Here is a 12,642-nt window from a genome sequence, read left to right as displayed (position 1 = left end):
ACATCTACAAATTCAACCCTTGGTGATGTAAAGCTGCTACTGGATACTGCTTGGCAGTGGGAGAAGCCCAGCAACTGTTTGTGTGGCTTATGAAGCGTGTGGTTTGGCTTAGGGAGGATTGCACACAGATAGACACACGTTCTTTGCATTTGTTTGCTTGCTTGGTTTCAGATGGAAATGGAAGCCTCTGCTCTGTGGTTGGATCCTCCCAGCTAAGCAGCTCTGTGCATACAGAAGTTGCTTAAGGAAGGGAAAAGATGCTGAATGCGGAGCAACTGCTGTTACTGCGAGCGTTCTCCGACCTTTGTGAACAAAACCACTGGCACTCCTCAGTTTGCTTCTCTATGCTCAGCCCCTTTTCCAGCACAGTTACTTTCTGAGCCAACATTGCAGGTTTTATTACTGCCAATTATTATTTAAATAGCTCCAGAGGTGTACACAGCGCCGTGCAAACACGGGGAGGGACAAGGTCCTTGCTCGGGGAAATGGCTGGGATCATTTAGAGGGGTGTAGCAGTGATAATGAGGGCTGAGGTTGGTGTCGGAGCTGTGAGGTAGAGGGCTGGCTTTGCATCAGCCCATGGGAGGGGTCCCCACGTGGTCCTGCAGCTGAAATGGGGATGCTGATCTTCAGCGAGGTAGGTGATAGGGGAAGCATTGGCCCTGCCACACTAGATTAAGCCATTGCACCTTCAAATGCTGCTGTCTGACGTGGGTGAGAAGGGAGGGCTTTGGAAAGAAAAGGGAAAACCAGTCAAGGGCTTGTGCCACCCGGTAATTCACTGACCCAATTGTGCACTGCTGTGTGAGGGGAGAGAAATTCCTTCCTGACCCTTGTGCTCATCAGCCTATGCCCTGAAGCATGAGATTTGATTTTCTTTATCTGGCTTTCTGTAATTGCAGATGTCACGATGGTGCTCCCTGTATCCCACCCCTCGGAAATGGCATCTGTCTCACTTAAGTCAGTGGACCTTCCCTTCTTGGAGTCTGTTCCTGACCCCTTTCTGGGACGAGCAGGGAAGGAGAATGGGTCCCAGCCACCCGCTGCTTTTTCCCTATGAGTGGCCCTGTTTTTCTCCCCATTGCCATCAGTGTGAGTCATTCAGCTCCATAACTCCGGCCTTTCTGCTGGAAGCAGAGACAGTGCAAAGCCCCCACGGACCCCATTGCCATGCAGTGGTCTCTGTGCATTACAGCAGTGGTACCATTTGTCCCCAAGCCTGGGTGTTCCCTGGAGGGGGTGGAAGGGAGGAGAGTGAGGAACCCTGCTAAAAGGGTAATGCATGGAAAAGTGGGATTAGACACAGCCTGCAGTCTGAGTGCTGCTCAGGTTATAAAAATGATGAGCAGAAATCAAGAATGAGGTTACTGTTCTCTGGGCACGCCAGGCATGAACCCATCAGCAAAGCATTGCCATGCTGTGCTGGCACCCGCTGTCCTGCTGTGCATCCCCATCCCTGTCCCTGCTGGTGCTCTGCTCTGTGCTCTTTGCAGAGGCTTGGGGAGTGTTTCCGCAGCACTGAAGTGGCTCAGGAGGCCTCGTTTCCTTTTCCAGAGTGACTCGGGCATTTCTGGGAAGGAAGCAGCCTTCTCCTTAGATGGCCGCAAAATCTTCAGCGTTGCTCTTTGCAAGTGCAGTCGTCAGCACATATTGAAAGCACTGCGGTGCGAAACAGATGTTGTCATTATTATTTCTTGTTTGGATGTGGACGCGTTTAATCCCTTTCCATGTGCAGCACTGGCTCTCTGAGCTGCCCCACTCTTCATTTTGGTGGCTTTCATTCTTTTAACCCGATTCCTGGTGTCACAAACTCCTTCTGGGCCATAGCTTTGAGTGGAAGCTTGCTCTGTGTGAGCTCCCAAGCAGCACCGTGCGGCACGGGCTGCCCAGCTTTGTGTTCCCTCCATGCACGTGGGTAACTCCTGCAGCTCCTTTTCTCCAATGGATGGGACTGCTGTGGACATGCTGCACTGCAGCCATCCCTGTAGACCCAGTACCCAACAACGGGGTGCCCTCAATGGCTCAGGAAGAGCACTGAAGGCACTTCCATTGTGGAAAGCAGCCCTCAGGGGGAGTTGGCTGCTGCTGCATAGCAAGTGCATGGGGTTAATGGAGGATGGGGGTGATGGATGCGTGCCAAGAGCTCATCAGGGAAAATCGCATTCCTTCGAGGAAATCGATAATCCGGGGATGCTTATGTTGCTAATTTGCAGTGGGTCGGCTTCGTCGCGCCTGCTGGGTGTGCAGACGTGGGTTGGTGTGAGCAGGGCCCTCGGCTGTAGATTTCAGTGGCCACACGTGCGTGCATAGCCTATAGATCCCAACTGGAAGTGATGGGGCTGCTCTGAGCCGTTCGCTTTTCCTTCTCCCCCTTATGATGTTGGTAGGAACTTCCCACGTTCTCAGTGATTTTTAGATGCAGGAGAATGGGGAATGCAGAGCGCAACCCCAATTGGACCCAAATGAGACTCCATGAGCCCTGGGAACTCAGCAAACCTGAAAAAAAGACCCCAAGCTGACCCCAAGACCTATGTTGCGTGCTCAGAAGGGTGAAGCAGTGTGCTTCTGGGTGACAGGCTGGCTGGTGGCTTGCATGGGGACCCATCCCCTGGGATACAGAAGAAGGGCAGTTCGTACAGAGGGGGTGCTGAGCTCTTTGCTCGGTGGCACTTTTTCTGGTTTTTTTCCACTGTTGAAAGGGAAAAAAGCACGGGCTGCTCTGTGTGGGGATGACACAGACCCTGGGAGTGCCACCGGTGCATCTCTCCCTGCTCCCACCCCACGTGTATGGCGGGGGAGCACATCTTGCTGTGCTGCTGGGCTCCGTCACTGCAGTGCTTGCGCCTCAACCAGGGCTCAGCCCCACGTCCCATAACGCGTGGTGGCACGGGGCCAGGCTCTGTGCTAATGAGACGGCTTCAAATCAGAGTTAATCATTGACCAGCCTGAATGCTATCGGGGTGTATCTGAATTCCTCGCTCCTGTAGATGTGATGTCGCGGATTTGATTGTCGCGCTCTCGCCAGAGGCTGCTTTGCCAAACGTTTTGCAACGAAAAAACCCCAAACCACATGAAAGCAGCTGAGTTTCATGTTTCATTGTAACCCCAAATTCAGGTTTGCCAAAGGGTTTCAGTCGTTTTACGAACCTTTCCCATGAACCTTCAGCAAAGGCTGCAGCTTAGGCTGTTTTTGATGAAAAACCAGGTGCAATCTCTGCTGCTTTTGAACAAATCTGGAGCTTTGTGCCATGCTGGAGCTTGAGCCCATTTGCACAGAGCGTTGTGCATGCTCTAGGAAAGCCAAATTGCACACATCTGGGTCCAAGCTGCTTTTCTCCGTGGGGACACACAGCCACCAGAGCAGGCTCAGCACAGCCCCCACCAAGCTGTGAGTGCCACCGGGTGTTTTCCAGTCACTGTGAGCACCATGCTGTGCTTTGGTTTGCATTTGGAGCATGCCCACTCAACATCCATCACTGTGCAGGGAGTGCCAGTGGTTTGCATGGGGCTGTCCCGTCCCATTGCGTTGCTCACCGCTGTGGCTTTGCTTTGGAGCAGCCAGGGCTGAGCCTGGCCATTGCTTTAGGAATAACTGCAAAACTCAGGGCTGTGCAAAGAGCTCAAGGCCCAAAGAACACAGCGGGGCCGTGCAGGGTGAGAATTGGGCTCTTTGTGATCCCAGCCTGAGGTTGCTGTGTGTTATTGTATCCACACGCGGATTGCTTTTTCGGCAGCGCCGTCTTTCCTTTCTCCAGCAATTTCCTGAAATAACGTTAGGGAAATGTGAAAATCTTGAACTTTTGAACCTCCCTGGAGGACGGCGTGCAGGGGGTGGGTGGTGGCAGCAGGAGGAGGGGTCGCCGGCCTGTTGGCTGCCGTTTATTTTGGCTATGGGGCCCTGGGGGTGCACGGGGTGGGGGGAATCTCACCAGCCCCCAGCCCCATAGAAGAGCCCCTTCTTTAATGGCTGTCCCATGGGTGGGTTGTGGAGGCGAGGAAGGCAGAGGAAGTTTCCTTTTGCTTGCAGATGCCAGGAGGAGTAAGGGGTGCCTGGGCTGGGTGGTGAGGGCAGGAGGTGGCACACGAGGTGATGGATGGGAGCGGGTTTTCAGCTGGGCTGTGGCCATGGGCAGAGGAAAGGAGAGGGGTGGGGGGGGGGGTGGATACAGAGAGCCTGGAAAGTACTTTTCCCTCTGATGAACTTCAGAGGCGTATAAATCACTGCCAGGCTGCAGCTGCGGAGCATGTGATGCTGGCAAATGAATGTTCCTTCGGAAAACGGCCCGGCCACGTGCTCCCTGCTCACCTCTTAAAGGCACAGCCTGGGAGTGTGGGGCGTGGGAATGGGGCTGGGGGTGCTGCCTGCACCTATGGAAGGGAAGAAGGCGTGAAGGGGGTTCTGCAAAGCTCCCTTTAGTGCAGAGCTCTCTGTGCTGCAGTGCTCTTTGAGGTGCTAAGCTCACCATGGTGCCAAGCTTGCAGTGATGCAAAGCTCTCCATGATGACAGCGCACGGTGCAGAGCTCTCCGTGATGCAAAGCTCTCCACAGTGCTAAGAACTTTATGGTGCAAAGCTCTCACGGTCCATAGCTTTCCCTGGTGCTCTCTGTGGTGGGCTCCTGCTCTGCTAGGTGCAGTCAGGATCAAGATGCTGCTGAGGGAGTCCTGCTCCAAAGTGGAGAAACCACATGCTTTGGTTTCTGCGTCACAGTTCTGCTGCTGTGCTCTCACCCACCTGGGCTTTTGTGCATTGCAGGGACTCACAGAGGACGGAGATGTGTAATGTGGGCTCCAGGACATGCCAGAATCTTGCAGTGACAGTCATTGAGCTAGCAGTGTAGGTGACATCGCACTGGGTGCTGGCTGCCCGCTCAGCAGCGAGCTTGCCAGATGCAGGGGCAGAGGATGGAGGAGCATCTTCCTCATGAAGGCATCATGGGAGGAGAGGAACCCAGAGCTGCAACTTCTGCCCAGGGCTGCTGGCATGTGGGAGGGGGAGGGAGCCCAGCCACTAGCAGAACAGCTGAAAATGACTCAGTGCTTCCATAGTACCTTAGGTTTCTGTGCAAGCAGTTGCCTTCGTTGCCAGAGGGCTGTGGTGGGAGCTATGGGAAGCCATACTTCCTCACCTATTGCCCCAGTGCTGGGCTGGAGAGGTTCCCAGTAAATCCTAAGTGGGAAGTGAGTTTGGAAAAGTGTTTGGAAAGTGCAGTGAGGGCGCTCAGTGGGAGAGCTGGGTGGCTGCACTGCTTTTTGTTATAGTGGGAGAGGAGCTGGGGGGCTGCTGGGGTGCACTGCAGCTTCATTCACTGCATGTTCTCTCACTGCTGTTTGAGCAAGGAGAGTTGAGCAGGCAGGGAGGAGAAAACCCAAACCCAGAGCCCTCTCTGTGGTTTACGTAGTGAAGGAGATAAGGGAATATCTAATTGAGATAAACATATAATGCGAGCGTGGATGCAAACGGAGAGATCACAAATAGAATTTTGTGCTGGAAGAAGCAGAGGTTTTTTAATGTGGTTTGCTTTAGCACTGCTATTGGAGACAGCAACAACCTGTCCAGGGAAGGGGCACCTCTGATGTCTTCTGTCTGTCATTCAGTGCCCATTTCTCTTGAGAGATGCACACCAGATGGGGGGCTGCTCACCATGTTACCCCTCCATCTGCTGGGGCTCCTGGGGTGCAGTGCTGGGGGTGCCCAAGGGGTTAACCTGGGGCTGCTCCCTATGGTGGAAAGGCTCTGGCCCTTCTGTGCATGATAGGAACATTTTATTTTTTTTTTTAAGGGTTATTCCCCTTCCCAGGCCCTCCCTGTTATCTGTGGGCTGTCAAAACGCCTGGAATGTGGAGACCCATTGGACATTGACCCAAGCTCAATTAGCGAGGCTATCTGATTGGACTGTGTGCAGCCTAATTAGCTTTGGCCTCCAACCAGGAACTGAAACCCAAATGCAGGCATAGCATCCTTCCTTACAGCTCACCTTGAGAAAGGGTTCTTAGCTTGGGAAGATAGAGCCTTCCCCAACCTGTCCGTCTGTCCATCTGTTCCTCATGCCAGCTGATTCTGGGAAGAAAAACCTCAATCTGGGGATAACCTCCCTGCTGCCCAGCCCCTGCTGCTGAGCCCTGGGGGTCATGTAAAACCGGAGGCAGCTTTTTTCCCTTGAAAAACAGCACGTGCTGTCTGGCGTCCAGAAGGAACTTGCTTTTACTGAAGGCGTACTGGCTCTGGTGGCTGCCTTCCCTATCTCATCAGGCCTTCCTGCAGCACGTAGGCACCCAGTTCCCAGGCTCCTTGCTCCAGACCTCCCTCTGCGGTGGATGGAGATGTGGGGATGAGGTAAAGGGGTCAGTATGGTTCTGCTGTGGTGTGGGGACTGGACCCCATAGTCCTTGGCTTGCATTGGATTTCCAGCTTTGGCTGCTTGTCAGGCACACGGAAATGGTGATGGGGAAGGACCCCAGGGAACCCCTTGGAACTGGAGGTGGGCACGTCCCCAAGGGAAGTGCTGTTTGTAGGCTGCTCTGATGTCTTCTGCCCAAAGGCCACCTCTGTGCATCACTGTGCTGGCTCTCACCTGGAAGACCCACGCAGTTCTGTCCTTGCCATCCCCTGTTAACAGCTTCCCCTGCTACCCCAAACCGCCTCCAGCTGCTGAAAACCCACTTTGCAGCATTGCTTTTTTGTTGCCCACGTTGTGACTGGTGATGTTGCAATGCCGGCTGCAAGTTGGTGGTGAGCACCGGTGCCAGCCGCATTGGATCAATTAAAGCCCATTATGCCAAACGAATGACTGTAATTATCTCAAATCTGGATTAATGCACGAGCGCAGCACTGTAACTCAATCCGTCTGGCTGACGGTGAGCTGCTGGGCAGGAGGGCTGCAGGAGTCACTCCTTAGGATTTGTCTGATCCTTGGGGGGAAGATATTGAGAGTTTTGGGGTCTGGGCCGGGTGGGCATTCTGTTAAAGGGTTAAGATTGCACAGTGCTCACATTACCCACATGCGCCCTCACCTCTGCTCATGTAAGATCTGTTTGCAGGAAGGGAGGGGTTGTGCCAAGCCCAGGGCTGGGCAGTGGGGGGGATCAGGAGACCTGGTCTGGGTTTGCGTTGGGTTTGTTGGGTCAAGGTTGGTGTGCAAACTTGTCTTGAGCAGAACCTGACTGCAGCACCAGCGTTATCCTTCCCTTCGGCCATTGGCAAAGCATTGGATGCTCTGGAGGAGGTATTTTTTCACTGGATCTCCAGGTCTTCCATTCGCACCTTCCACCCACATGAACTTGGAGTGTTTCTCTTTTCCCTGTTGCTGTTTTGCATTCGGTGTTGTCTCATCCCATAATCTGTGAGCAGCGGTACAGCTCTCCCTCCAATGAGACACGTGGGTCGTCAGCCCCATTTTGGAGATGGAGCTGCAAGCTCTCGTTAACCAGAACTCTCAGCGCTGCTTCCTTGCACTCTTTTTGCTGCTTGTCTCCCTGCCTGCTTTGGAGAGGAAGACTTCAGGGCTTGATGGAGTGGCTTTCCCCAAAGCATGGAGACAGGAGGGGAGTCCATGACCCTGCATGGGGATGGGACCTGTGTGCTCAGGATAGTAGGAAGGGCACTGGGGATGCAGGTGATGCTGTGTTGGTGCTGCACAGCTATTGCCATGCACGCAGCCCCAAACTTCTCCTTTTGCTGTAGCTAAAGCGAGCTTAATACTTCCCAGCTCCTTTTGCATCTCTTTGCCTCCTGCTTGGTTTTCCATCGCTCAGAGCGTAGCACCCCCTCAAGGACAATTAGATCACTTCCAATTTGCCCGTAAGCTCATAAAACTGCAATTGAATGTAATTAAAAGGCCATAACGAGCTTCAGCAACCTGCGGGACCGCTGCGCTTTTGCTCTCACCACGCTGGTTTTGGAGAAAGGGATGAAGTCAGGGAGGATGCGAAGGTCAGTGTGGGCATGGGGAGATCTCAGAGTCATAGAAACATAGGATGGGCGGTGTCAGAAGGGACCTTAATGATGAGATGACGAGGATGATGATGAAGAGGAGGAGGAGGAGAATGAAGAGCGCTCTGCCAGCCCTGCAGCCCTGGCTGCCAGCAGGACCCCGCACCTCTCCTCGCCTATTCCTGCAGCAGGTTCCCAGCCTGTAAATCAGGGGCGCTCTCGGAGCTGCTGACAGCAGAACAGAGTGCATTGTGAGAGCAGGGACCGCGCCGGCCCTTGAGGGATGAAATAGGAGCCTGTAATTTCTCAGGACTGTTGTGACATCTTTGCACAAGCGTGTGATTGAGTCACATTTGCTTTATCAGCAGAATCCTTGTTTGCCCGGGTGCACCCCCCCGCCCCCTTCCCGCTCCCCCCGGCCCTGCTGCAGCATTCCCCCCTCCCATAGGTCATGCTCTCCTCTTGCTCACACTTCCTGCTTTTGCCTCCTCCACCCATAGCACTGCACACAGCGAGGAGGGCTCCAAGCCTGCCCTGGGGTATCAGGGGGATGCCAACCCCGAAAGTCCAAGATTGTGGGTTCTTTGGTGTGGGGTCACCAGAACTCGGGGCTCTGGCAATCCATGGGGTGCTCAAGGGTTGAGCATTTCCCAGCAGGGCCCCCGTGGTGCTTTAGGGTGGGCTGCCGAAAATCCAAATGTTGATGAGCCCTTCCTCACCCCTGCAAGTTGTGCTTCCAAGGACGGTGGGGAGGTTTGATTTTATCCACGAAGTTGTGCCTAGAGGACAGAGAAGACTGAAAGGGATGGAGTACTTTTGCACTTCCTGCCCTTGGTATGTTCAGGAGGAGAGCAGAGGCTGCACAGAGCCAGGGATTGAGGCTGGGGATGCGCAGGGTGCCAGGGAAAAGCTGCCCACGGGTGCTGTGATTCAATGCTGCAGCCTCATAAGATGAGATGTGGGCTGGAGGCAACGTCTTGCATTTACTGGATGTGTGCAGAGGGGCTGGGTTGGCAGAGCTGCACCCTGGGTCGGTGCTGTGAGCCTCTGGCCAAGGAGGAGACCCCAACCGTGTCTGCACCCCATCTGGCATCACTGGTCCTGTGGAAGTGGGGGAGATGGGAGAGCACAGCTGTGTGGCTTTGAGGTTTTAGTTCGGTCAAAGTGAAAACTTGTGGGGAGGGGGAACCCACTGTGAGCAGTGAAACTGAGCTCCTCGCCCTCCCTTCAAGGGAAAGCACCGCACGGCTGCGGAGATGGCTCCCCGAGGAGCAGACGCAGGCTGTGATTTCTTAACACCCACAAGAAGAGATATTTACATGCGTTCTCCCCTGTGCAGCTTTAGGGAGGGCCTGAAAGAGAAAGGGGAAAAAAAAAAGTGATTTTTTTTTTGGGAGGGGGGGGGTGAAACCGCACGACTTCCTCGTGCCTGGTTTGGGGGATGGGCCGCCTGTCCTCGCTGGGCGAAGCGCTGTGAATGCTGTGCGGTTTGGTGTCATTGGCTACAGGATGCTTCTTGTTCCTTGGTCCCATGGGTGCTGCACTGCTGAGAGGAGGGTTTCCCAAGGTGTGTTTGGTGCTGTGTGCCACCCTTGATTGGCTTCTCTCTCTTGCAAGTTGCAAGTGGAGGTTATGGAGCTCTGGGGGAGGTGGGTGCAAGCTGGACGTGACTTTGATGCTTGGGATTGTCACCTCCTTGGAGGTGGCAGGATGGCACCTCACGCCATGCCTTCTTGCAGGATGGGGACCTTGCTGTGCTGGTGTAAATCCAAAGCAAACTCGCTCCAGGCTGAGGGCTGTTGAGTATCATGCACTGCAAATGTGCTCTTTTCCCTGAATTCTTTCATCAGGGACCGAAGCGAGGATCTGACCTCTGGTGGTCACCACTCCCATGGCAGTTTCCAGGTGAAAGCTGGGGTCGAACCATTGAGTCCTACCATGCCGCAGGGCAGGCACTCATCTCTGCACCCAGGTTCCTCAGGGGAAAGCCTGCTGGGGCTCTGCTGTGCTCTTGAGGCAGGAGAGAAATGAGCAGCGATTTTTCACTGCTGAGTACTGTTAGGGAACCTCGCCACCTGCAGAGTCACCAAAAGAAGCAAGGAGTGCTCGTGCACTCGGTGTGTTGCATTGCATTGTGGATTCACATGAATTTGGCTGCGGGAGCTTTGCACGTGGCCAACCCCAGTGTTATCCCTGGGAGCAGAGCAGGACGAGCGTTCCGACAGCCCCATCCCTGCTGCTGGTCCTGACTCCCCTCTGACTGCAGCCCTTCAGTGTAAGGACTGCGCTCCGGAAGGGAGCGGCTTCCCAAATTTAGAATTTCCTGCAGTGCAATACCCAGAATTGATCTGTGTGCTGATTACGGAGGAAGAGGTGCTGAGAAAAAAAAAAAAAATAAAAAGAAAAAGAAGAAGGAAAAAAAAAGCAAATAACGGAAGCGTGGGGGTGCGGGCGTCGTGCTGGGGATGCTGGGCTGTGCCACCACCTGCAGGACAGCAGGGCTGGGGGCTGGAGGTGGGCTTTGGGGCTTCCCCCCTGCTAGCAGCACAGTGAACTCCTGGATAGACCAGAAAAGGGTTTCCAGCAGAGCTAGGTCACTGTAGTTTTACTGGCAAAGCCTCTTAAGCATCAATGAAGATTATACTGGTGAAAGCTTACGCTGGTACGGTTTATTCTGGTACAAATGAGCTATCCTGGGAAAAATCGCCCCTGCGCTGTTGTAATTGTTTCTGCTCTGGTTTAGAAGTGTTAAAATCACAGCCCGAGGTGTTGCTGTGTCAGCAGCCAATGGGCTGCTGGGGCTCACTGGGCAGAGCAGCGCTGAGAAATGCAGCTCTGGTGGTGAATGCAAGTGCTGAATGCAGAGGGGGAGTGGTGCATGGAGGAAGTGATGCTGGCTTGCTCAGGTGCTTTAGAAAACCTAGGGGCTGAAAGCTGCGTCCTGCTGGCGGCTGCTGGTGCGATTGGGAGCTTTGGGCTTTTGGCCCAGGGAGTGCCAAAGGGATTGGAAATTAGAGGTGCAAAGCTGCAGAGGGATGTTTTGTGCTTGTCTGGTCTGCTCTGAGGACTTAATGTATTTGGATGAGAATGGGGGCGAATGTTTTATAATGATGTTTTCTTATTGAAAACTAATAGTAGTTAATAAACGTTGCTTGGCACAAAGACATCAGGCCAAAACAAGGAAACAAACAAACAGCAACAAGGGAGGTTGATTCAGCAGCTGAGACACTGCCAGGGTCTTGCTGTGCCCAGGAGCTTTTCCCAGCTTTGGCTCTGTTTTCTTGCATGACCCTGGGAAGATGGTGGGGCTCTTGTATGCCTTACTTTCTCCAGCCAGGTACTGTGCACCCAATCTGGGCTCTTCTGTATGTTGCCTTCCCCAGTCATGAAACCACGATAATGGCACCCAATGGATGCATTGCATGAGTGGAGGGCAGTGATGAGCACAGTGGGCCTAAAAGCCCCAGCCTCTGACAGAATGAGGCTCCTTACCATGCGGTTGGATCAGAACCTGCCTGCTCTGCTGTGTGCAATGCTTTATGCTGGGACACACGGAGCAGAGCCCAAAGCACGGCTCTGCGTGGCTGCTGCATTCCCCATGCCACGTGGCCTTGCCCTCTGTGTCCATATCTTTGGGAAAATATCCCTCTGGATCCTGTGGCTTGCAGGTTCATAATTTAGAGAGAGGAAAGAGCTTTGCTGCACATTCTTCAGCTGCTGAGCATCTCTTGGTTCTCTCTCCCTACTGCCATGGGGCATCTTATAGGATATATAGAGGTCGTTGTGTTTAAACAAAGGACACATAGAGAAAATAGCCGCAATTTATGGGTGCGGCAAGAGGGGAAATGCTTTGAGAACTGCTTTTTTTCCTCTTTTTTTCTTTCTTGTATTTAGAAACAGACACAGAGTTTATTTTGGTCAGGAGATAATCACACACGGTGGCTTTAAATGGCAAAAGTACGCAAGAAAAATGAACCGCCTCACGCTGCTTGCACTGAAAGCAGCCTCTGGGAAGTGACCTCCCCAGTTTGCTTAGCCAAAGATGTATCCTTCGTTGTAGGTGTTTATTTGCTTGGAGTTGTTTATTTGAAGGATGTTTCCTCAATCTGGGTGTTAGGATTTCAACATAGAGAGATGAACACTTTGGGCTGTGCTCGTTTGACAGCTCATCCCGGGGCTCCCTGCCTGCTTCCTTGCAGCTGGGTGAGATTTGGGGTGAGCACGCTGTGCCTGTGCCAGAGGCGAACGTTTCCTTCTTGCTTGTTGCTCTGCAGACAAGGAAGAGTGCGGGGAGGAGTGGAAACTTCCCGGTGCCTTGAGCTACGCTGCTTCCGTGTGCATGGCGACGGGCTTTGGGTGCGAACGCACCCCAACGCGTGGCTGTGCCTACACACGCTTCTCCCTGATTTGTGTCTTCAGCACGAAGTAAACAGGATGGGTGCTTGGGAGCTCTGTGCCCTGGGGATGGTTATTTCAGGAGAGGGGCTGGGACGGCGAGTCGAGCCCACATGTGCTTTGCTCTCTGACGTGCTGCAGTCGGCACGGGCTGCTCGCCAGTAACCTGCCTGCGACCTCGCCTCGGCAGCGCCTGAAATTCCCAGGACCATTGGAGGCAGGGCTGCGTGTGCTTCCTTCGCCCTACTGCCAGCACGAGGGCCCTGTTCCACTCTGCTGCTTCAGGGCTGTGAGCCCAGTGCATCCTCGGTTGTG

Source organism: Lagopus leucura, unplaced genomic scaffold (assembly GCF_019238085.1).
Source record: "Lagopus leucura isolate 7727_CA_CO unplaced genomic scaffold, USGS_WTPT01 Super-Scaffold_100022, whole genome shotgun sequence".
Taxonomy (NCBI): domain Eukaryota; kingdom Metazoa; phylum Chordata; class Aves; order Galliformes; family Phasianidae; genus Lagopus; species Lagopus leucura.
Note: the sequence above shows the minus strand (reverse complement) of the source record.